This window comes from Maniola jurtina, chromosome 25 (assembly GCF_905333055.1).
Source record: "Maniola jurtina chromosome 25, ilManJurt1.1, whole genome shotgun sequence".
NCBI lineage: Eukaryota > Metazoa > Arthropoda > Insecta > Lepidoptera > Nymphalidae > Maniola > Maniola jurtina.
Genome location: NC_060053.1, coordinates 7515891 through 7540655, shown reverse-complemented (window position 1 = coordinate 7540655; position 24765 = coordinate 7515891). Strand labels below are relative to the sequence as shown.

General features: G+C 38.1%; 1 long non-coding RNA gene across 1 annotated transcript; it reads left to right on the top strand.

Moving 5' to 3' along the window:
• Positions 1–2976: 2976 nt before the first annotated feature.
• Positions 2977–23907, top strand: LOC123878042. The gene is made up of 3 exons (XR_006798730.1): positions 2977–2990; positions 11768–11773; positions 23690–23907. It is a non-coding gene; the product is annotated as an uncharacterized LOC123878042 (long non-coding RNA).
• The last annotated feature ends 858 nt before the right edge of the window (positions 23908–24765 follow it).

Sequence of the window (24765 nt, the reverse complement as noted above, 5' to 3'; positions counted from 1 at the left end):
TACCTACAGTCGGAAATAAATTATGATGTGTAGGTAAAAGCAACTTGGCGTACGGAATTTACCTATTCGATTTATAACTTATGTGATTCACTTAACTTTTTTGCGAACTAATTTAGGTTTTGTGATTTGATTTAAATGCACTGCGCTGTATATAGGTACCTACTGCACTGTAAATATTGCACTGTAAGAAAGTCTTTTCTGCGTTTTAAATGATACGATATATTAATATCGTTCTATAGCGTTGCGTAGTAATTATAATACTATAATAAATAGGTACACTCGATTTTCCCTGTAATTTGCGTATGCGAAATTAGTAAGTATTGCGAAATAAGTAATTTGCGTATGCGAAACAAGTATAAGTATACTTTAATCAAGAGATTTTACCGAAGGACCTGCGTTGCGTTAATTGCGTGAAATATTATAAAGAGATTGAAGTGGCCAATATTTGTGGCCAAAATTGAATATTATTATTAAGAGATGGTTCCATCCAAGGTTCGTAAGGACCAAACTTTTGGTTGCGTTTGCGGTATTTGAGGCAGGGAAAAATTCGAGTGGCGGTGTGGAATAATGGCGGCGGGTGGCTTGTTGCTGGACAAAAGAAACAAGGGAGCACTTACAGGATGGTCTTTCGCTCGCTTCTTATCTTCAGTCTTCCCTTCTTACGGCTCACAGCACAGCACTCCACTTTATTTTGGCTCGATTTTTGCGTGAAAAACGTGGGTTTATTTATTTGCGCGCAGCGCGTTGCGGTTTACACACGATCGATCGGTTACATGCGGTTTTAGCGACTGAAGTTGATTCTTGCGTATGAGTTCTTCTAATATGCGCGAGGGGAGCGGAGTGAGATGGGTAGTTTAGGTTTATAGGAGTGCGAAAGAGAGGGAATGGCGCGAACACTTACCACCAGGTGAGATTGTAGTCAAGAACTAGCTTTTATCTGAATGAAAATAAAAAACGAAAAACTTAACACTCGCCAACTCGTTTCTAGTTTCGTTAATCGTAGGCTTTCGCACCCGTGCCTATATTTGATATTTTTTTAATATCGTTAGATATATCTGCCAAAATATCTAGTATTTACGTAGATTACAAAAGCTATTAAATCGGTATAAGCAAGGTAAAAACGCTTGCTAACACAATGTTATGCGGCTGAGTAGGGTTCTCTAATTACGCGTTATCAACAAAAACGGACGGACGGACCGAATTCCGTGTTTCTGTTAGATAATAGGTATTTTTTGTGATACTTTATAAGTAGTTGTCCCACCACTGACGAAAAAGCGACTATAGCTATTGACTGCAATCTCACCTGGTGGTAAGTGATGATGCAGTCCAATATGGAAGCGGACTAACCTGGAAGGGGAATGGCACTTATGGCTTTGGTTTCTACACGGCATTGTACCGGAACGCTAAATCGCTTGGCGGCACGGCTTTGCCAGTAGCGTGGTAACTAGCCACGGCCGATGCCTCCCACCAGACCAGATAAATTATAAAATTCCAAATCCCTGCCGGGAATCGAACCCGGGACCTCCCACTAATAATTCCACAACGCTTGACACGGCGCCAGGGAAGCCGTCAAAAGTTGGGATAGTTTTGTCGCTGGACTATTAGCGAGTGTGCGTTTTCTGAGCGGGGATAGCTCCCTTAGGGTGAGACTATACTCCCACTGCACAAAGCTGCCAACAGGTGGCGCTGTTAAACTATGACATCGCGATATTAACTAGCAATTTTAATGTAGATATATACAAACCCGTTTAAGAATACAATAGCAATTTACAATTTCGCCTTAGACGTCTTAAAATTTTTGGAATTGATTCCCTTACTGGTATCAATATACACTAGTGAATAGCATGTGTAAATTAAAAGTTTATAACACACTCAACAAGTGATGGTTACACGATACAGTAACTAGAAAAGAGCTGATAACTTTCAAACGGCTGAACCGATTTTCTTGGATTATAGCTAAGAACACTCTCGATCAAGCCACCTTTCAAACAAAAAAAAATCTAAATTAAAATCGGTTCATTAGTTTAGGAGCTACGATGCCACAGACAAAATACACACGTCAAACTTATAACACCCCTCTTTTTGGGTCGGGGATTAAAAATCGCTAGGGTACTCATTGATTTTATGGGATAAAATAATTAGGCTATGTGTTAAGCCAGGGTTTAACATGGGGTTATTCAAGGGGCGGACCAATAAATTCCTGAAAGGCCGGCAGTGCATTGGCGGTTCCTCTGGTACTGCAAATGTTCATGGGGGGCGGTAATCACTTAACATCAGGTGACCGCACCTGCTCGTTTGCTCGCTATTTAATTAAAAAAATGTATATTCAAACCCCTATAGGAAGATCCAAAATTAATAATATAATAAAGGTGCCCACGCACTTGACCTGAACTGCAACTGAACTGCGCGTCGCGGCAGCGCTCCGCACGATATTCTCTCCAGCCGCGACGCGCGGCAGTGACGTACGTGCGTCGCGGCTGGAGAGAATATCGTGCGGGGCGCTGCCGCGACGTGCAGTTCAGCTGCAGTTCAGTTCGAGTGCGTGGGCACCTTTAAGCTTCGATAGCTCAACGGTTTAGAAGCGGACTGAATTCCGAAAGGTCGATGGTTCAAACCCCACCCGTTGCACGATTGTCGTACCCACTCCTGGCACAAGCTTTACGCTTAATTGGAGGAGAATTGGGGAGTATTAGTCATGATTTGCATGGCTAATATTCTTTAAAAAAAAATAAAAAATTGGGTAATCGCCTTCCGGGTGCAACAAACCTCCGATAAGCTGTTTATCACCAACGATGTTAACCTAACGTGCCTAATTCAAGTTCAAAAACTGTTTAATCTTTGTGGAGAAGGAATTTGGTAGGGGGGATGTAAGGGTGGGGGGGGGGGGTATTAGTAAAATACCTCCGCAGGGTCGGATCCCACTTTCCGAAGCTTTAATGGGCTAAATATCTTGAGCCTGGATATCTTGCACTTGTAGCGTTAACAGAAAAGTTTTGACTCCGCGTGGACTATACAGATTTTGTATATATGAATATTATTGTAAATTGAACAATTGAAAAGAGCAACCGCCGAGATTCTTCCTGGTTCTTCTCAGTAGGAACGGCATTCCGAGCCAGTGGTAAGTTATTTGACGATTCAAAAGCACTTGCAAAAGTTTATTTGAATAAAAATATATTCTATTTTAAACCTCTATTGTACCTCCTTAGGGGTTGAATTTTCAAAAATCCTTTCTTAGCGGATGTCGATGTCATAATAGCTGTGTGCATGCCTTTCAGCCCGATCCGTCCAGTATTTTGAGCGTTGACTGATCAGTCAGTCAGCTAGAGAAGACCATTGCTTAGTACTGGGTTGATGATGATGACTCGTATGTTAAAATCCTTTTTCTACAACCGCACCGCATGCCACCGCAAGCATTATAACCCTTACCACCTTATAACTGGTGCACTTCGACCGCCTGTTGTGTCAGATCTTTTTTACCATGCACATGCAAACTGTGGAATCTATCCCATCGGCGGTGTTCCTACTAGATTACAACATGGGGTTATTCAAGTGGCAAACCAACAACTTCCTGAAAAACCGGCAATGCATCGGCGGTTCCTCTGATGCTGCAAATGTTCATGGGCAGCAGTTATCACTTAACATCAGGTGACCCGCCTGCTCGTTTGCTCGCTATTTTTTTTTTCAACGTATATTTTTTTGCCAACGCTACTACCCTGCTTAAGTATTAGTACAGAAGATTGGGCCTAAATCGCACCATTTACGAACGATCCAAAATAGAATACGATACAGTAGTACCGAGTAGAAACTGACAACGTTTAGTTCTAACAAGATAAAGTTGAAAACTAAAACCCGACTGCGATCGTCTTAATAAACTCTGAAATCTTATAGTAAAATTGTTTTTCTGTTTCTTGGCATATTTTAATGTTGTAGTACATTTATATTTCTGATTTCAGAATTTTCTCCTCTTTCATTTGACATCCCACTCGATACAATAGCAAAAAAAAAATTTTTGAAGACACCCACTTTTTTCCTTTAATATCTGATAGGTCAATTTTTTCGTATAAAATGTAGCCTATGTCACCCGGACCTTTACGACGAATCGATTGACACTTCATTCATCAAAATCGGCCCAGTAGTTTTGGCGCTACGGTGGAACACACAGAATCTGGATACAAACATACACACATAGACTGCTAAAATCATTTATTTTTTTGGGTTTGCCGTAGTCGGGTAAAATAGCTTTGACAAAATTCTAGGACTATTCACTCTTTCATTCTAGAATCTAGATCTAAAACGAATTATTAATCAGTGAAATGGAAGGAACGAAACGTAATAATAATCGCTTACTCTTTAACCGATTTCCAAAAAGATGGGGGTTTTTACGTACCAATACTTGTAATATATAGTATATTGTAGTGTAGTTTAACCTTCACCAATTTCTCCAAGATTTCTGGACTAATTAACAAACGTTTAGAAGTTTTCGAGTTGGTCCCATAATTTTTCTGGATTCAACTCTAAGCCTGGTAATATGTTCTGCGGGTTTATTGCTTGGTGTAGGTACCGAGCAACTTCTATATGACAGACCTCCAAGACCCAACTCCTCAACCCTGATGATCCAGGGTACTGCACTCCTACGCCATTGGGATTTACAAACTATTGATATCACATCACACTAATCACACTAATCACACTAATATTATAAAGGCGAAAGTTTGTATGTGTGTGTGTGTGTGTGTGTGTGTATGTTTGTTACTCCTTCACGCAATAACTACTGAATGGATTTGGCTGAAATTTGGAATGGATTTAGATAATATCCTGGATTAGCACATAGGCTACTTTTATCCCAGAAAATCAAAGAGTTCCTACGGGATTTTAAAAAACCGAAATCCACGCGGGCGAAGCCGCGGGCATCTTCTAGTCTATTATAAGTACCAAGCAACTTATGGGTGATCTAATATAATCACCTGATGAACTAAATCGCAACTCTTCAACCCTAATGATGTACCTAGGACATTTAGGTTTTTAAAATCAAGCGGGAAATCTTTGATTTTCTGAGGTCCAATCTATAGAAATAGAAATGCATTTTTATGCAAGTAAACTTTTACAAGTGCTTTTGAATCGTCAAAATAATTAAGCACTGGTTCGGAAAGCCGTTCCTACTGAGAAGAACCAGCAAGAATCTCGGCGGTTGCTCTCTTCAATTGTTCAATTTACAATAATATTCATATATACAAAATCTGTATAGTCCACGCGGAGTCGAAACTTTTCTGTTAACGCTACAAGTGCAAGTTATCCAGGCTCAAGATATTTAGCCCATTAAAGCTTCGGAAAGTGGGATCCGACCCTGCGGAGGTATTTTACTAAGAATCAGCAAGAAACTCGGCGGTTGCTCTTTTCAAGTGTTCAGTATTGTCATACTGTACTTAAGCAGTTACAGTCCCGCGCATTGCTGGAGCGAGTCAAATCCATGCTATTTTATCATTTACAATTCGATTCGTATTCGATCTATCTCTGTACCTTTCGTCAAAACTGATTGAACGGATGGGCCATGAAAAGATTAGCAAACAGACAGACTGACACACTTTCGCATTAAAGTATTAGTATATTATATTGATGTAGTGAAGAAAGAGGGAGATAGATATAAGCTAAATCGTTTACGCAATAGTATGAGAGGCGTTTGTGTAATTTTAACCCGCACTTTGTGCGAGCTGAATTACACTTTATTACGTTGTACGAAGAGTCTTATTTATTTAAATATCTTGACGGAGTGAGCCTTCATTGCCTTCATTTCTACTATTAATTACTTGTTTTTAACCCCCGACCCAAAAAGAGGGGTGTTATAAGTTTGACGTGTGTATCTGTGTATCTGTCTGTGGCATCGTAGCGCCTAAACGAATGAACCGATTTTAATTTAGTTTTTTTTGTTTGAAAGGTGGCTCGATCGAGAGTTTTCTTAGCTATCATGCAAGAAAATCGGTTCAGCCGTTTGAAAGTTATCAGCTTTTTTCTATTTACTGTAACCTTCCCTTGTCGGGGGTGTTATAAATTTTTAATTTACACTTGTGTAGTATACACCCTTAAATCAGCTTAAACTCATTAAACTATAGTCATGAACCAAGTAGAAGCCAGTAAAAGCATAACAAGCCAACGCAAATTAGTAATTAAAAAATTCATCGCTCTGTTGCGGGTAGTTTATAATTATTTATGCAAACGTACGGAACCTTACCAGTCACCTAGAGTATAGCTTTGAGAGAGAAGACGCAATGTACCCAATGCTTTCGCATAGTGCTGGACCATCTGGTCCAAAAAATTTAATTGATTTTTTATGTATGTTAAATAAATGCTTCTAGTATGAAATGCTTTGGAGCTCTTCATAGAGGAGAACCTTTGTAATAATAAGCCGGATAATGGGTTGATTTTTTTTTCAATATTAGCCAAGTTTATCATTATGACTAATATTCCCCTTTCCCCTCCAATTAAGCGTAAAGCTTATGCTAGGAGTAGGTACGATAATAGTGCAACGGGTGGGGTTTGAACCACCGACCTTATCCGTTCAGTCCGCTCCTTATCCGTTGAGTTATCGAGGTCATAAAATATGATAGTAATTATTACTTTTATTAGTTTTAAGGGGTCCGTACCTCAAAAAGAAAAACGGAATCCTTATAGGATCACTTTGTTGTCTGTCTGCCTGTCTATCTGTCTGTCTGTCTGTCTGTCTGGTTGTCCGTCCGTCCGTCCGTCCGTCCGTCGTGTCTGTCAAGTTTATAGGGTACCTACTTAGGGTAGGTCAAAACCTAGAATATGGGCGGCGTAGGTAGGTCTTATAGCACAAGTACAGGAATAAATCTGAAAACCGCGAATGTGTGGTTACATCATTTAAAAAAAATTAAAATGTGTTTCAATTTTCAAAGTAAGATAACTATTCCAAGTGGGGTATCATATTTTGAAAGAGCTTTACCTGTACATTCTAAAACAGATATTTATTTATTTTTATGTATAATAGTTTTTGATTTATTGTGCAAAATGTTGGAAAATACCCGAGTATCCGTCAGTACGCGAGTCTGACTCGCACTTGGCCGGTTTTTTTGTATCGGATGAAAGCTAATTTCATACATAATTACGTTTACTTGTTTACTTTCAAGAGTGTTATTTTATGCAGGCTAGTACACTGTTTGTTTAGGATTTATTAATTTGTTATGTTATTTGTTGGAGTCCTAGAATAAATAAAGACCACCCAATCTTCGCGTCAAGAAAAAATAACTGTGACCTTATAACTGCGTAGTGGGTGATTTATCGATATACTTCAGTATACCTAATAATAAAAATTTAAAAAACTATCCTGCCAAAAATAGACTAAAAATTTATATATTTCACATTTGAAAATGGCGTCATACAGCCGCCATATTGAATTTTTTTGATCAAGTGTCACTTGGGATGATGTAAGGAGATTCTTTAGGATACCTCATACATCCAAATCGGTTCATGTATTTTATGGTAGAATCTAGAAATCCCGATGTAACATAAGTGCCTACATAAACATTACAGTACCCGGCAGGAAATATTGTACATCGACCTTTAGAAAGTGATTTCGGCTTCGTAGAGCGTTGTCTCTGTCACTCATACCTATGTGACGTTTGTCAGTTTCAACGATAGAGACAACACTCTACGAAACCTCTTTCTCTTTCTAAAGGTCGATATACAATATTTCCTGCCAGGTTTATACTGCCAATATTTACTGTACACGACTTTTTTGGGCAGTCATATAAAAAAGCTTTTAAAAAACTTTTTTTTTACTTTTAACGTATTTAACAAATTCGTCATCGCAAACATGGCGTGCACGTAAAGCGATCACGTGAAATTCAATTACAAAATGGAATTTCACGGAAAAAGTGCCTTTTTTCAGCTTCGCTAGTCCTTCCAGGTCTTTTTGTTTATTTTTTTTCGTACCCTCAGGGTAGTTGGGATTTTTATTAGGGTCCCGTACACTTCGTTGTCTGTCTGTCTGTCCAGTAAACCTATAGGGTTACAGCTTATTGACCTAGATTCTAGGTCCAAGAATCATGAAATTTGGCAGGTAGTAGGTCTTATAGCACACGTAAAGGAAAAATCCGATGAATTTGTAGTTACACCACCAAAAAAAAGTGGTGAAACCAAAGGAGTATGGGTTTAATCAAAACTATCATAACCCTTCCAAGTTAGCCCGCTTCCATCTTAGACTGTATCATCACTTACCACCAGGTGAGATAGCAGACAAGGGCTAACTTGAATCTGAATAAAAAAAATTAAAAAAAACTGTAGTGGTAGTGTTCAAAGTTGAGATACATAATGCTTGATCATACCATAATCACACTAATATTATAAAGGAGAAAGTTTGTATGTGTATGTGTGTGTGTGTGTGTGTGTGTGTTTGTTACTCCTTCACGCAAAAACTACTGGACGGATTTGGCTGAAATTTGGAATGGAGATAGATAATATCCAGGATTAGCACATAGGCTACTTTTTATATCGGAAAATCAAAGAGTTCCCACGGGATTTCAAAAAACCTAAATCCACGCGGACGAAGTCGCGGGCATTAACTAGTCATACCATAATCTACGAGTAGGTACGTCATCAAAATAAAACCTAGGTCACCTAGGGGCGTTGTTAAAATACTGTTTTATTCCAACCATAAAGTTGTGAGGTTTTAATGACTGTCGACAATTTAACGTTACAGTGTTTGAAATGTAAACGAGGGGGGTTTGACGGAGAAACTGTATACCTTATTGCGTTGTAATAAAGTGCAGTATGCTATAAATTGTTTTTGAACTTTGCGGTTTTTATTATTACAGTTTAGCAATCATACAGTGGTGTTAGGACTGTACCGATGTGAAAATCAAAGACTTATTCGAATTGGCTACTATTTTACACTTTTTGACTGTGTATTGTTAATTTTGTCAGAAAATAATAAAATGGGATAGTGATAATTGATAAGGTGTTGCTTAAGATACAAGGTCTAACCAGAACGCCAGCAAAAACGAAGGCAGGTGATAGTACTGTTAATTATTGGTAAGGTACCATAAAAAAAAAACACGAAATAAATGTTTTAAAAAATCCTGAAATTTTTATTGGAGAATTGTCCTGGAAAAGGCATGATTGTCATTATCTCACAATAAATAACGAGTGTAAATTAAAATTATATTATTAAATTACGAATGTAAACACACCCGACAAGTGAAGGTTACAGTAACTAGAAAAGAGCTGACAACTTTAAAACGGCTGAACCGATTTTATTGGATTATAGCTAAGAACACTCTCGATCAAGTCACCTTTCAAACAAAAAAAAAAACTAAATTAAAATCGGTTCATTAGTTTAGGAGCTATGATGCCACAGACAGATACACAGATACACACGTCAAACTTATAACACCCCTCTTTTTGGGTCGGGGGTTAAAAACTAATTCTGAACGCTGAATGACAGCTTCATAATGTGGCGGGAAGAGATGCTCGCCATCAAAGACATTGCCCAACTGTACTCATATTGCTAAACTGTTATATTAATTTATTACCTAATAAAAGTGATAGACCTAATTTTGTTTAGAAATAGAGTTCATTTTCCTTTATTCTTTTTATCTCTATGGTTTTTAATATACAAAAACTGAAGAATTCGTTTGTTAAATGCCCCTTAGGGGGTGACTTTGCCCGGTTATGATCATTTTGGGTTTTTATTCGTCTGTGGAGACATAAATTTTCAATTACGATGTACAAATACCGACTTTTTTATGTTATTTTTCAAGTTATATTACACCTCACAATATTAGAGACTAGCCGATGCCCGCGACTTCGCCCGCGTGGATTTAGGTTTTTTGAAATCCCGTGGGAACTCTTTGATTTTCCGGGATAAAATATACCTATGTGCTAATCCAGGATATTATCTATCTCCATTCCAAATTTCAGCCAAATCCGTCCAGTAGTTTTTGCGTGAAGGAGTAACAAACATACACACATACACACAGATACAAACTTTCGCCTTTATAATATTAGTGTGATAGGTGTATTCTGAGAGGATCCGTGCTCAGTAGTGAGCCGCCAATAGGTTGATGATGATAATGGTGAAAGACCGCGCCACGATCCACACCATCCACACCATCCATATCTCCATCCATCCATATCCATCCAAAGATCTTGCAAAAGTCTTGCACCTCTCCCAGCGGGTCCTGACTTCGTCCGCGTGGACTGCACAAATTTCAAACCCCTATTTTACGCCCTTAGGGGTTGAATTTTCAAAACTCGTTTCTTAGCGGATGTCCACGTCATAATAGACTAGCTGATACCCGCGACTTCGTTCGCGTGGATGTGTTAAATTCCCGTGGGAACTCTTTGATTTTCCGGGATAAAAAGTAGCCTATGTGCTAATCCAGGGTATAATCTATTGCCATTCTAAATTTTAGCCCAATCCGTCCAGTAGTTTTTGCGTGAAGGAGTAACAAACATACACACACACACACACACACACACATTTAAACTTTCTCCTTTATAATATTAGTGTGATACATATCTGCATGCCTTTCAACCCGATCCTTCCCATTAGTTTTAGCGGTGCGTTGATAGATCAGTCAGTCAGTTTTTCCTTTTGTATATTTAGATTGATTGCTACTTGGTATACGGAGCTCGTTAGTGTGTAGCGTCATTTACACCCGGGATACTTTTCATTCGTTTCAAGCTCGCCGTAATTGCCGCGGGGAAATGGGGTATATTACCTTTTCCTACCTACTAATTGGTTCCGTGTGTTAGCATTCCGTACCTCAAAAGGAACCCTTATAGTATGTTGTCTGTCTGTCTGTTCGTCTGTCGCGTCTGTCAAGATAACCTATAAGATACTTCCCGTTGACCTAGAATTATGTGGCAGGTAGGTAGGTCTTATAGCACTAGTAAAGGAAGAAATCTGAATTTTCAATTTTCAAAGTAAGATAACTACACCAAGTGGGGTATAATAGAAAGGGTTATACCTGTACATTCTAAAACAGATTTTTATTTATTCTTATGCATAATAGTTTTTGATTTATCGTCCAAAATGTCGGAAAAATACCCAGTTCGGAACCCTCGGTGCGCGAGTTTAACTCGCACTTGGCTGGTTTTTTAAAGTTTTATCAAAGCTTTTATGGTCCAGTAAGGGATGAAATCTTCCGCCCTCTGTGGCTGTGGCGAGAGCTGACCCTGTGGGTGACGTATTATCCCCTAACGTTAACCATTTGAAATTGAAATCCAGACGGATTTTCATAAAAATCTTGCATTTTATAGAAAAATCCTCAATGCAATTAAATCTTACAAACGCCATGGAAGTAACCAGGCGTCGAATACAAAAACAAAAAGTTTCCGCGTTAAAATCCAATTAGTAAAAGGAATTCACTGGAAAAACGTGAAAGAGTGACTTTGAGTTCCGTACCCAACGGATGCCAACGGAACCCTAGAACTAATCCTCCGCTGTCCGTCTGTCTGTCAGCGAGATGTATCTCGTGAACCGTAGTAGGTAGAGAGTTGATATGTATTTCTTTTATATTGCCGCTATAACAACAAACAATAAGATTTTCAAAATGGCTGAGAGAGAGGCTACTTTTGTCCTGAGAAATCCAAAGTTCCCACGGGATTTTGAAAACCCAAATCCGCGCGGGGGAAGCTGCGGGCATCAGCTACTTAATTTATATAAATGTTATTACCACATAGCACACTCCACAAAGCTGCCAACAGGTGGCGCTGTAAAACATTTCATCGCGATATTAATCAGCAATAGTAATTAGTGTAGTAAAACTGCCACAGCTAAACATTGGTACCTACATATATTATTTGCAATATAATTTTTATTTTTTGTACAGTGCCACCAACGTAACTGTTGAGATGGCCTGATTAGAACTAAAGCCGCGTCCGGCGTCAACATATATAATACTAGAGGATGCCCGCAGCTTCGGCCGCGTGGATTTAGGTTTTTAAAGATCTCTTGGGAACTGTTTGATTTTCCAGGATAAAATGCCTATGTCAATTACAGGGACGCAAGCTAACTCGGTACCAAACATACAAATCGGTTAAGCGGATGGGTTTTTAGGAATCCCGTGGGAACTCTTTGATTTTCCGGGATAAAAACTAGCCTCTGTCCGTCCCCGTGATATAAGCTAACCCTGTACCAAACATCAGAATCGGTTAAACTGTTGGGCCATGAAAAGGTAGGAGTCAGACAGACACACTTTCGCATTTATAATATTAGTATGGATCAGTCTACGCAGGCCGGACATGAGCCAGATTGTAGTAAGCCTATTATTAAAAATTTTAAATGGCATGAGACGGGCCTGCCAGCGAAATTCAAATTTAATTTGGTTTTTCGCAATTTGTAAACTAATACGACAAAGTAAGCTTAAATGTCATTTTAATTGCGACAATCATGGCAGTATCATTCTCACAGGTTTATATAAAAATCTTTACTTGAAAGGGTCCAGTTTAAGAAATTAGCTATAGTATCGAGTTACTCATGTCAAACTCATTATTTTGACTAATTTCTTAAACTGAACACTTTCAAGTAAATTTTTTAATGTAATCCTGTGAAGATGATACTGCCATTGTCTGAATTAGAATGCCATAAGCCTACTTTGTCGTATTAACTTACAAATTGCGAAAAACCAAATTAAATTACGCGGTTAGACCTGCTTAGTGCGCCTTAACAATTAACATACAACGTAAGGAACTAAACTGGCAGTCGAGTAAAAACGAGTCAATAGGATCAGTTTTTTCAAAAAAGGATAAACTTCCATTTTGTCTTTTCTGAAATGACCTTTAATCCTACTTTACCTACCAATAAATCCATAAGATGGCAAAAAGATAAAACCGCCTGGAAGATTTAGAACATCTAAAGTATTAAAGACTGGGAGGGTTTTGGATGTCTATCTTTGGAGGCTTGCGGCCACATTTTTAACATTATAAGTTCGTAATAGGCAATATTCATCAAAGTATGGCCGTTAAGGGAGAATTATAACTCGACTTCGTCTCATAAAACACCCATATTGATGGCTTTAGATAATTTTCAGTGGCGGTTACAACTTACAAGATAAAAGATTGTCTTAAAAACATAATAAGTACCACGTCCATAACATAAGTAACATGAGTAACGCATCCAAATTAAAAAAAAAATTATAACACCCCCGCAATGTGAAGGTTACAGTAACTAGAAAAGAGCTGATAACTTTCAAACGGCTGAACCGATTTTCTTGGATTATAGCTAAGAACACTCTCGATCAAGGCAGCTTTCAAACAAAAAAAAAACTAAATTAAAATCGGTTCATTCGTTTAGGAGCTACGATGCCACAGACAGATAAACAGATACACACGACAAACTTATAACACCGCTCTTTTTGGGTCGGAGGGTTAAACAAGAGAAATCATGTGATATTTTGACGGAGCTAGAAAATCTAGAAATATATTTTTATCTACTCATTATTATCGTTATTCTATTACTAAAATTCTGATTATGAAATCAAAATGTGGTACATTACACCTAACGGCCATGCTATTGGCTTACTTAATTCCATTGATTTATTTATTACTTTTAATTCACTACCTACTATAATTTAATATAAAAAAAAATATTACTGTTTCGTTAGAAATATATTGCACAAGTGTAAATTAAAAATTTTCAACACCCCCGACAAATCATTTTCAAATAAATAATTATGTATACCTAGGCAACGTCCATCTTGACAGCTTGACATTTGTCAATTGACACTTGAATATTATGAACCTAAGGGTTATCTAACCTTCTTTTCTACAAGAAAACTAGAAAATAGCTGATAAGTTTTAAACGGCTGAACCAATTTTTTTGGATTATAGCTAAGAACACTCTCGATCAAGCCACCTTTCAAACAAAAAAAAGTAAATTAAAATCGGTTCATTCGTTTAGGCGCTACGATGCCACAGACAGATACACAGATACACAGATACACACGTCAAACTTATAACACCCCTCTTTTTGGGTCGGGGGTTAAAAATAATGCTTTAAGGGGCATAAGACGAGTCTGCTCTTGAAATTCAAATTTAATTCTCACAAATTAGTCGATACTATAGCTAATTTCTTAAACTAGACCCTTTCAAGTAAAAATTTTTATATAAACCTGGGAGAATAATACTTCCAATTCAAATGCCATAAGCCTACTTTGTCGTATTAGTTTACAAATTGTGAAAAACCAAATTAAATTTGAATTTCGCGGGCAGATCCGTCGCATCCACCTTGAAAAAAATCCCATTAAAGTATTATTCACGCTGGGTCAGGATTCTGGATATATTCTATTGGCTCTGGATTCTGGACTTGCTTTTCTTTCTTTCACTCGCCAAATGGTCTATTTGCAAAGTCACAGAAACAGAAGATTTGCAGTGATTTCCAGCTGTACACGCCTATGATGTTATTACAATATGGAAGCTGAATAAAACAGGAACAATGTTGTAACAATATTTGTTTCTCCAGCGCGATTGCTACAATTTCCACGCGACATCCACTTAGGGTTGCCACTTCTTTAATCTTTATACCGATTCGTAATCTCATCTTCTTCTTTTCTTGTTTCTTTCTTGAGATAATAAATGTGGTGAATGGGGATGATGTATGTAATGATGGTCAAAAATAAATTATTTCTTAGTTATCATTAAACCAGAGGATGCCCACGGCGCACCCGCGTGGATTTTGTTTTTCTTAAATTCTGTAGGAACTCTTTGATTTTTCGCGATAAAAAGTAGCCTATGTCCTTCCCCGGGATGTACCCCTAGTCTGTACCTCATCAAAATTGGTTCGGCGGTTGGGCCGTGAAAACGTAGCAGACAGACAGACAGACAGACAGATAGACAGACAGACACACTTTCGCATTTACTATAATATTAGTATGGATTATTACTTCCCGCAATAATATACTCGTATATCTTTAAAATCTCCCGCGGGAACTCTTTGATTTTCTGGGTGAAAAATTTGTTTTTTGATCCGTCCCTGGGATGTAAGTGTAAACTAAATAACAGCCGTGAATAGAAAGAGAGAAAAGAAAGGAAAACGTTTATTTCTTAAATTGTGCCACTTGAGTATTAAATCTATCAATATCTGTCCATCTATAATATCAATGGCTAGCAGCCAGACAGACACACTTTAGAATTTAAAATATGTATTAGCATGGAAGTATGGATAAGGATGTATGTAATAATGATGTCATCATCATCATCATCAGCCTGTGGACGTCCACTGTTGGACATAAGCCTTCCCTATAGAGCGCCACCACACCCAGTTCTCAACCTTCCTCATCCAGCCACATCCCGCCAGCCGTCCATCGTGCTGGAGGGCGTCCCAACGTTTGCTTAAACGCGGTCTTCATTCAAGGTCTTTCCGGCTCCAACGGCCATCACCTCTACGAGAGGCATGGCCTGCCCACAGCCACTTCAGCTTGCTAATAGTTTGGGCTATGTCAGTGACCTTGGTTCTCCTGCGGATCTCCTCATTTCGGATCTTATCCCTCAGGGAAACTCCTAACATAGCCCTCTCCATAGCTCGCTGAGTAACTTTGAATTTGTGAACAAGGCCATTTGTCAGTGTCCACGTTTCAGCACCATAGGTGAATAAAGATGTACAAATGAATAAAAAATCTCACTATTAGCGACAGCCCTACACAGATTTAGGGCAATATTTTATTTGGCACAACAAGTTCTCCAATCGAATGATTCTATCATTGGAAATGCTGATATTGATAGACGTTTTAACAGTTTTCATTGTTTGCCTTATTGTAGGAATAGGAATAACGAATGATACGTATTTATTGGCTTTTATTTGAGTAGACTCAATAGATTTCATTGTAGAATAGATTCTATTCTACAATGAAATCTTAAAAATTATTCTATTCAATAGAATAATTTTTAGGATTCCGTATCCCAAAAGCAAAAACGGAACCCTTATAGAATCACGTCCATCCGTCCGTCCGATGATACCTTTTCTATGCCCGCAACTTCGTCCTTTTAAGTTTTTTTTTATAATTTTCTGGAATAAAAAATAGTTATGTCTATCACAGAAATCTAAGTTAACTCTGTAACGACTTGCGTAAGGAAACCTTTATGCTTGAGGGTTCTTCAGTTCTCCATAATATTCTCAAAGGTGTGTGAAGTCTGCCAAAGCGCGCTTGGCCAGCGTGGTGGACAATGACCAAGCTCTTTTCATTCTGAGACGACACCCGTGCTTAGTAGTGAGCTGGTGATGGGTTCCTTACTTCAAAAGGAAAAACGGAACCCTTATAGGATCACTTTGTTGTCTGTCTATCCGTCCGTCCGTCGTGTCTGTCAAGAAAACATTTAGGGTACTTCCCGGTGACCTAGAATCATGAAATTTGGCAGGTAGATAGGTCTTATAGCACAAGTAAAGGAGTAAATCCGAAAACCGTGAATTTGTGGTTACATCATAGAAAAAAAAAAAAAATGTTTTAATTTTCAAAGTAAGATAACTATACCAAGTGGGGTATCATATGAAAGGGCTTTACTTGTCCATTCTAAAACAGATTTTTATTTATTTTTAAGCATAATAGATTTGATTTATCGTGCAAAATGTCGGAAAAAATACCCGAATACGGAACCCTCGGTGCGCGAGTGTGACTCGCACTTGGCCGGATATTTAATTATGATGCGCCTAAGCTATAAATATTTTAAAATAGCTTCATAAATTATATTAACCGCCATCTATAGGAAAACAAGTAAACTATGCAAGCAAGTCTACCATATCGACCGAAATTATTGACACAACCATCCGAAACGGCATCTCTTTGTAGTTTCTTATTTAAATAAATTTTACACTAGATGGCATTAGTAGTTGGTATATAATTCAAAATTTAAAAAACCCCCGACACAAAAACCTCTATAGCAGACTTCGCAGTCACACACCTTTGAGAATATTATGGAGAACTGTCAGTCATGCAGATTTCCTCACGATGTTTTCATTCTCCATTAAAGCGAATTACCTATGATATAGGTATAAGGTAGGTACCTACCTACATAGGTAATAATAAAATCCTATAAAGTGGCCTTCAAACTACGGAAATCATACTAATCACACTAATATTATAAAATAGAAAGTTTGTATGTGTGTATGTGTGTATGTGTGTGTGTGTATGTTTGTTACTCCTTCACGCAAAAACTACTGGACGGATTGGGCTGAAATTTAGAATGGAGATAGATTATACCCTGGATTAGCACATAGGCTACTTTTTATCCCGTAAAATCAAAGAGTTCCCACGGGAATTGAAAAAACCTACATCCACGCGAACGAAGTCGCGGGCATCAGCTAGTAGTTAATAATAAAATATAAAGTTGCCTTCAAACTACGGAAATATAATATAATATTGTTCGGTTACATATAAAACCTTATGTAATAGGACACTGGCTGGCCTCCTGATCTGCAGAAGCTAGACATCGTCCTCGAGTTACTATGGATACGTCTCGTCAAACAAATCATCATTAATTAATTGTTGATATCTCAAGCTCTACAGGACTTCGTCTGTGTTGGTGTTAGCTGGCGGGCGTGCTCTGCCTTTTTGGAGTGTTTTTTTTTTGTTAAAACTGACTGGAAAGCGCTCTAAGGGGGTGCCGTGCGTATGTCGGCGAGCGCCGGCACAGACGGGGTCCATACTTGTATAGTTTCCCTAACTTGTTACAAATATGTAACTACAAACTTGACATTGGCTAATCTTTGTAAAGCCAGACCAGAGGCTCTACAATTTTCGATATCTTGCTACGATTATAATTATTCAAAATTGACCCTATTTGCTTCATTTATAATAATATAAGTGTGATCAGTGACATTTAAAAGTAGGGTGAGCGATATTTATATATTATATTATATTTCGTAGTTTGAAGGCAACTTTAGTATAATGTAGCACATACAAAACAGGTCCATAATAAGTAATTACATTAACATAAACCTCAATCAGAAAGTATGAAAAGTAGCACAGAACATGAATGAACACATAAAATGCAGGCAAACCCGTCCGTCGTTCCATTTTTCAAGAGCAGAGATTAATAAACCCATTATGTTTATACTTTAATTTATAACTTATAGACTTATGAATGAATCTCACGATGGATGCGTTTACACCGAAGCGTAACAAGATTTTACTTTAAACTATAAGCACCAGAGCTTCATGTGCGGCAATAATCACTTAACATCAGGTGAACCACCGGCTCGGCACCGCTATTCAGTATATTTAAAAAGTACTAATGAATGAAAAAGGGTGATATCCTGGTGGTTAAAACCTCGGCCTCCTATTGGAGAGGTCGGGGACTCGATTCCGAGTAAACACCTCTAACTTTTCGGACTTAAATGTGTTTTAAGCGATTAAATATCATTTGCTTTTGCTGGGGAAACATCGTGATGAAATCTGCATGCCCGAGAGTTCTTCATTATCTTGTCAAAGGTGTGCTTAGCACGAGTTTTATCTCAAAATGAGAAGGGTTTAGGCCATAGTCTGCTACTCTAGCACAGTGCGGATTGACAGACTTCACACACCTTTGATATATGAAAACTCTTAGACATGCAGGCTACCTTATGATGTTTTGAAGCAAGTGACACTTGATTGCTTAAATCGCACATAAGTTCGAAAACTGAGACGTGCCTGCCAAGAGCGAACCCCCGATCTCCCTAAAAGATGACGTCTTAACCACCAAGCTATCACAAGGCTATATATTACTCATTATCATTAGTTGCATGATGCATCATGCATCAGGCAAATAAAATATTGGCTATATAGCCTGGATTAACACACAGCCTACTTTTTATCCCGGAAAAGCAAAGAGTTCCCACGGGATATATAAAAATATATCTAAATCACTAATACGAAATCCACGCGGACGGAGTCGCGGGCATCATCTAGTAAACAAATAAAAGTTATGTTCGCGAACGAATCACGGTGTGAACGCGGCCGACCACGATGATACCGCTCATTTCCTTCCATTCACAATTTCATACTCGTATCGAGTAGCGACCGGTTCCCATTGAGCCGGACTCAAGGTGTACTGACGTGTGGTGCAAGTCACAGGCTTAGGCTATAGGCTCCCAAAGTATGAAAAGACATTTTCGCATTTGGAAATGGCACCATACAGTAGTAATATTGATTGCATTGATGAAATTACTAGCCGATGCCCGCAACTTCGCCCGCGTGGATTTAGGTTTTTCGAAATCCCGTGGGAACTCTTTGATTTTTCGAGATAAAAAGTAGCCCATGTGCTAATCCAGGATAGTATCTATCTTCATTCGAAATTTCAGCCGAATCTAGTCAGTAGTTATTACGTGAAACAGTAACGAACATATACAGTACACACACACATTCACACAAACTTTCACCTTTATAATATTAGTCTGAAGTGTGATAGCCAGTGTCACTCACACTATCAGATTATCGAGCAAACAGTTGAGCATGTCCTGAACGATTGTCCATGCTTCAGTGCACGCAGGTTGAAGCTCGAGTTCGAGGTTGACTCAGAAATTACAACTTCGAACTGGAATTCCCTGTTATGTTGTGAACGGTCAGGACCAAAATTCGCTGACTAATGCTATTTGATACAAGTGTAAATTAAAAATTTATAACATCCCCGACAAGTGAAGGTTACGGTAACTAGAAAAGAGCTTATAACTTTCAAACCTAAATTAAATTTGGTTCATTAGTTTAGGAGCTACGATGCCACAGTCAGATACACACGTCAAACTTAAAACACCACTCTTTTTAGGTCGAGGGTTAAAATTACAAATAAATAAACTGAATAACTATAATTTTTCGGTACTCTCGAAATACAACTCCGAAACAGCGCGCTGTCTGATTAAAAAGAAGCACTGTCAGATAATGTAAAAATTCTAACGATACCCCACACATCTACATATGTTCAGGTTTTCAGAAGTTATGGTAGAATGTAATGTGTTATGTAGAATGGTTATGATAGAGTGGTAAACTCAAACCCAGAAAACATTAGAACATTTTTTGGGCAATCATATGAAAATGCCCGCTACCGCTTCTACGTTACACCATGCATTACAAGAATACGGGTTAAGAGAAAACCAGTTTGTTTTAATAAAACGAGCGCGCTTCCTTCCACACGCCTCATGAATATCGTAAGACTGGAATTATACGATTATACACCACTACACCATAGATATAGCTATAAACCAGCGGTTATAGAGCGGGAAATTAGGTACATCCGTCGAGATGGGTCATTAGATACATTGAAGTTTATATGGGAATTTGAGTCTTGAGAAATCTTTGATTTGCGAAACCCGGTATAGTTGAACAGCACTAAAACTCGACTACTACCCGCGAACTGCCGATAGATAGCGATAGATACACTAAAATTGTTTTTTTGTCGCTCGGTGTATTTTGATACTAGATGCCCGCGACTTCGTTCGCGTGGATGTAGGTTTTTAAAAATCCCGTGGGAACTCTTTAATGTGTTATTCTAGGGAATAATCTATCTCCATTCCAAACAGCCAAATCCGTCCAGTATTTTTTGAGTAAAGGAGTAACAAACATACAAACATACATTACTTAGGGTAAATTAGTGTGATAAAGACAGCTCTCCTAAGTAGCGTACTAAAACCTAGTCTATACTAAAAGAGGTAGTTGAACGATTAAGTTTTAATAAGAAATCTGTTAGAAACTTGAAAATTATCAAGTTTAATCAAAAACCTTGGCACGGAATAGCTTAGGTCCCGTCGTAAGGAAGCTGGGAGACCGCGCTAGTGACTAGGTCTGGAATTATGTTTATCTGTCCCCTTATAGTTTGAACAAAGCTGCGAATCTGGTTACCATAAACTCTGTTCATAAAAACGGGACATTAAGTTTGTTAAAGGCTTCGGCCTTGGCTAGTTACCACCCTACCGGCAAAGCCGTGCCGCCAAGCGATTTAGCGTTCTGGTATGATGCCGTGTAGAAACCAAAGGGTTTAATAAAAACTGCCATACCCCTTCTTCCAGGTTAGCCCGCTTCCATCTTAAGACTGCATCATCACTTACCACCAGATGAGATTGCAGTCAAGGGCTAACTTGTATCTGAATAAAATAAATAATAAATATCACTAATAGATATTATTCTATTCTATTTTTTATAACGAAAATACTAGATGATGCCAGTGACTTCGTCTGGGATTTAAGATTCCTTAAGCTCCCGTCGGAACTCTAATTTTCAAGGACAAATAGTAGACTCTACCCTTCCCTGGGATGCAAGCTATCTCTATACCAAATTTCATCAAATCGGTTAACGGCCTAGGTCAAAGATTCTAGGTCAATGGGAAGTACCCTATAGCCAGACTGACAGACAAACAGACAACAAAGTGATCGTATACGGGTTCCTTTTTTCCTTTTGATGTACGGAACCTTAAAAATGCACAAAATCCAAACTTCAAAATTTAAAATATTTTTATTCAATTAGACTTTTACAAGTTCTTTTGAATCGTCAAAAGCATCTACCACTGGTTCGGAATGCCTTTCCTACAGAGAAAAACAAGCAAGAAACTCGGCGGTTGCTCTTTTCAAAGATTTGATATACAATATTACGCCATATATAAAAGCAATTGAAGTCCCGCGCATTGCTGGAGCGAGCTGCAGGTCAAATCCACGCTCTTTTATCATTTACATAATCTTCGATTTTATAATAATGCTTTTCTCAGGAGCATATTTTTAATGGATTTTTTGAAACTGTGTAACACAATTCTTGTAAGGCACGCAGATTGTTTTGATTTTCCTTGTTTTTCCTAATTTGTTCGGGAAGTATGGTGCCCGTACTCCATGCTGCCCGTTGGCAAGATATATAAAACTTGTGCTATTATGCAAACTTTGGGCACCGCTCGAACAATAAGCGCATAAAGGCCGCATGAGGCAGTTTTGTACACAGCCAGCTATCTACCAAGTGATTACTTGAGATTTCAATTATACTGGCTCTTTCATATAGTTTTAACTAGCTGATGCCCGCGACTTCGTTCGCGTGGATGTAGTTTTTTAAAAATCCCTTGGGAACTCTTTGAATTTCCGGGATAAAAAGTAGCCTATGTTGCTAATCCAGAGTATAATCTATCTTCATTCCCAATTTCAGCCAAATTCGTCCAGTAGTTTTTGCGTGAAGGAGTAACAAACATACACACACACACCCACACATACAAACTTTCGCCTTTATAATATTAGTGTGATAGTGTGATTAGTGTGATGTGATACCTACTACTTTAATCATTAAAAGAATTGCATTTATTACAATTTATAACTAAACTCGCTATGACTTCACACACCTTTGAGAACACTATGGAGAACTCGCGGGCACGCAGGTTTCCAGAAAATGGTGTATATTAATCGCTTAAAAAGCGCGCCTGAAACTGAGCGTCCGACCCTCCCTAATAGGATACCGACGCTTTAACTCTTAGACTAATACAGCTTTTGCCATCCAAGGCATGCAAAGTGAAAAGGTGATAATATAATCACACTAATATTATAAAGGAGAAAGTTTGTATGTGTGTGTGTGTGTGTATGTTTGTTACTCCTTCACGCAAAAACTACTGGACGGATTGGGCTGAAATTTAGAATGGAGATACATTATACCCTGGATTAGCACATATACTACTTTTTATCCCGGAAAATCAAAGAGTTCCCACGGGAATTTTAAAAAACCTACATCCACGTGGACGAAGTCGCGGGCGTCAGCTAGTACATAATATATTAAAACTAGTATGGAAGAGCCAGTATAATTGAAATCTCAAGTAATCACTTGGTAGATAGCTGGCTGTGTAACGAAGTCGCGGGCATCAGCTAGTTTTAAATAAGTCCCGAACAAAATCATTGTTCTAATTATTAAATCGTCATCATCATTATGATCAACTCATTGCCGGTCGACTACTGAGCACAGATCTCTCAGAATGAGAATGCTTTAGTAGGCCATAATCTGCCACGCCGCGGTGGCCCGATGCGGATTGGAATACTAATTAACAGGGCTCTCTCCGTCACTCGTTTCATACAATCGTAGTTCCAATTTCATTTGAATATTAAGCAACCAAAGTGCATGAAATTTTGCAGACATATTCTAGAAACTAATATCTATGTCTGTGGTTTTCCAGATTTCTGTTAAAATATTCAGTTTCAAAGTTACGCGGTCTTAAAAAATTTTATAAAAATCTTTGAGCCCCTGTAATTTTAAAACTACATATTTTTAGAAAAATCTCAAACACCACAGACACAGATATTAGTTTGTAGAATATGTCTGCAAAATTTCATGGACTTTGGTTGCTTAATATTCAAATGAAATTGGAACTACGATTGTATGACACGAGTGACGGAGAGAGCCCTGTTAAATCATTTCATAATTAAAATATCTTAACTTTATATTCTTAAAATTTCTTGTGCAATATGCAAGTTTTAGCAACCTTGTCTAAACAGGCAGTTATCTTACACAACATATAAACGTAATTTCTGCCTAACATTATTTTATGTATGTCAAGTTATACACCTACATGTACGACACCTACAACCAATTTCACAGTTACCTCTCGAAAGAGTAAGATCCCAAGCTCGCCAGACCTTACTTGTTTTCTGAAAAACAAATAAATAAAATAAAAATAAAAAAGCCTTTTATTTCTTCTCTAATTTTACATAAATATAAGTTAAAGTACTAGGTGATTAAAGTAAATATTTAAGTAGCTTAAATTTAGTATGTAGTATTTTTATGAAGAACCCTTTTCAGGTCAAGGCCTCCTCCAGAGAAATCCATTTTGTTCTATCTTTGGCTTTGAGCATCCAGTTTGGTCCCGCCACTTTTTTTATGTCATCGTCCCAACGATAATGCGGCCTTCCTCTACCACGTGTGCCTTTTGGGCCTGGCCAGCTCGTTACTCTCTTTGTCCACCGGTTGTCTGTGAGTCTAGAAATAGCGTGAACTTATTAAAGTGCCATATCTGCTAACTTGTGCCGTGGTCGGTCAATTTATAGCTATCAGCTGCTAAAGGTACCTATATAAAAACATTACTGGCTTTGAGTCTGAGTGTAGATTTTTGACCGACTTCCAAATGGAGGTGGTTCTCAATTCGGCCCTTTTTTATGCACATCGATAATTTCAAGGTTTCTGGATCAATTTGCAAAATTTTTTACGTAAATTTTACAAAAGATTTTTATTAATTAATATTCAATACTGCCAGACACTTTACGTCGCCGGTAAGCTCGCAAAAAAAATAACATATGTAATGTTACTTACAGTCTGAGTCATAATTATTTTTATCACACTTCACGCTTAAATATAAAGGTGAAAGTTTGTGTGTATGTGTGCACGTTTGTTATTCTTTCACGCAAAAACTACCGTATGGATTTTGCTGAAAAGAATGGAGAAAGATTATGTCCTGGATTAACACATAAGCTACTTTTTATTCCGGAAAATAAGAGAGTTCCTACGGGATTTTAAAAAAAATTGGTTGTCTGTAAAGTCGGTTTACTGACGATAGTTGAACGTGACAACAAAGGCCGATTGTGCTTCTTTGTCGCTCGTTCCGCGCTCTGGCTTGCACTTCAAGCCTTACATGGAACGCCTCAGAGCGAGGTAACGCCGCATGAGTCATGTTTTTTCGTGCGTGCAGCCGGCTCTATCGAATTATAAGACGTTGTCACGTCAAAAAAACCTATATCCACGCGAAGTCGCGCGCATCAGCTAGTATTTTTATATTCAAGAAATCATCACTCAGACTTAAAGAAAAGTTAGAAAATAAGTAACGTCTGTTGACACTGGG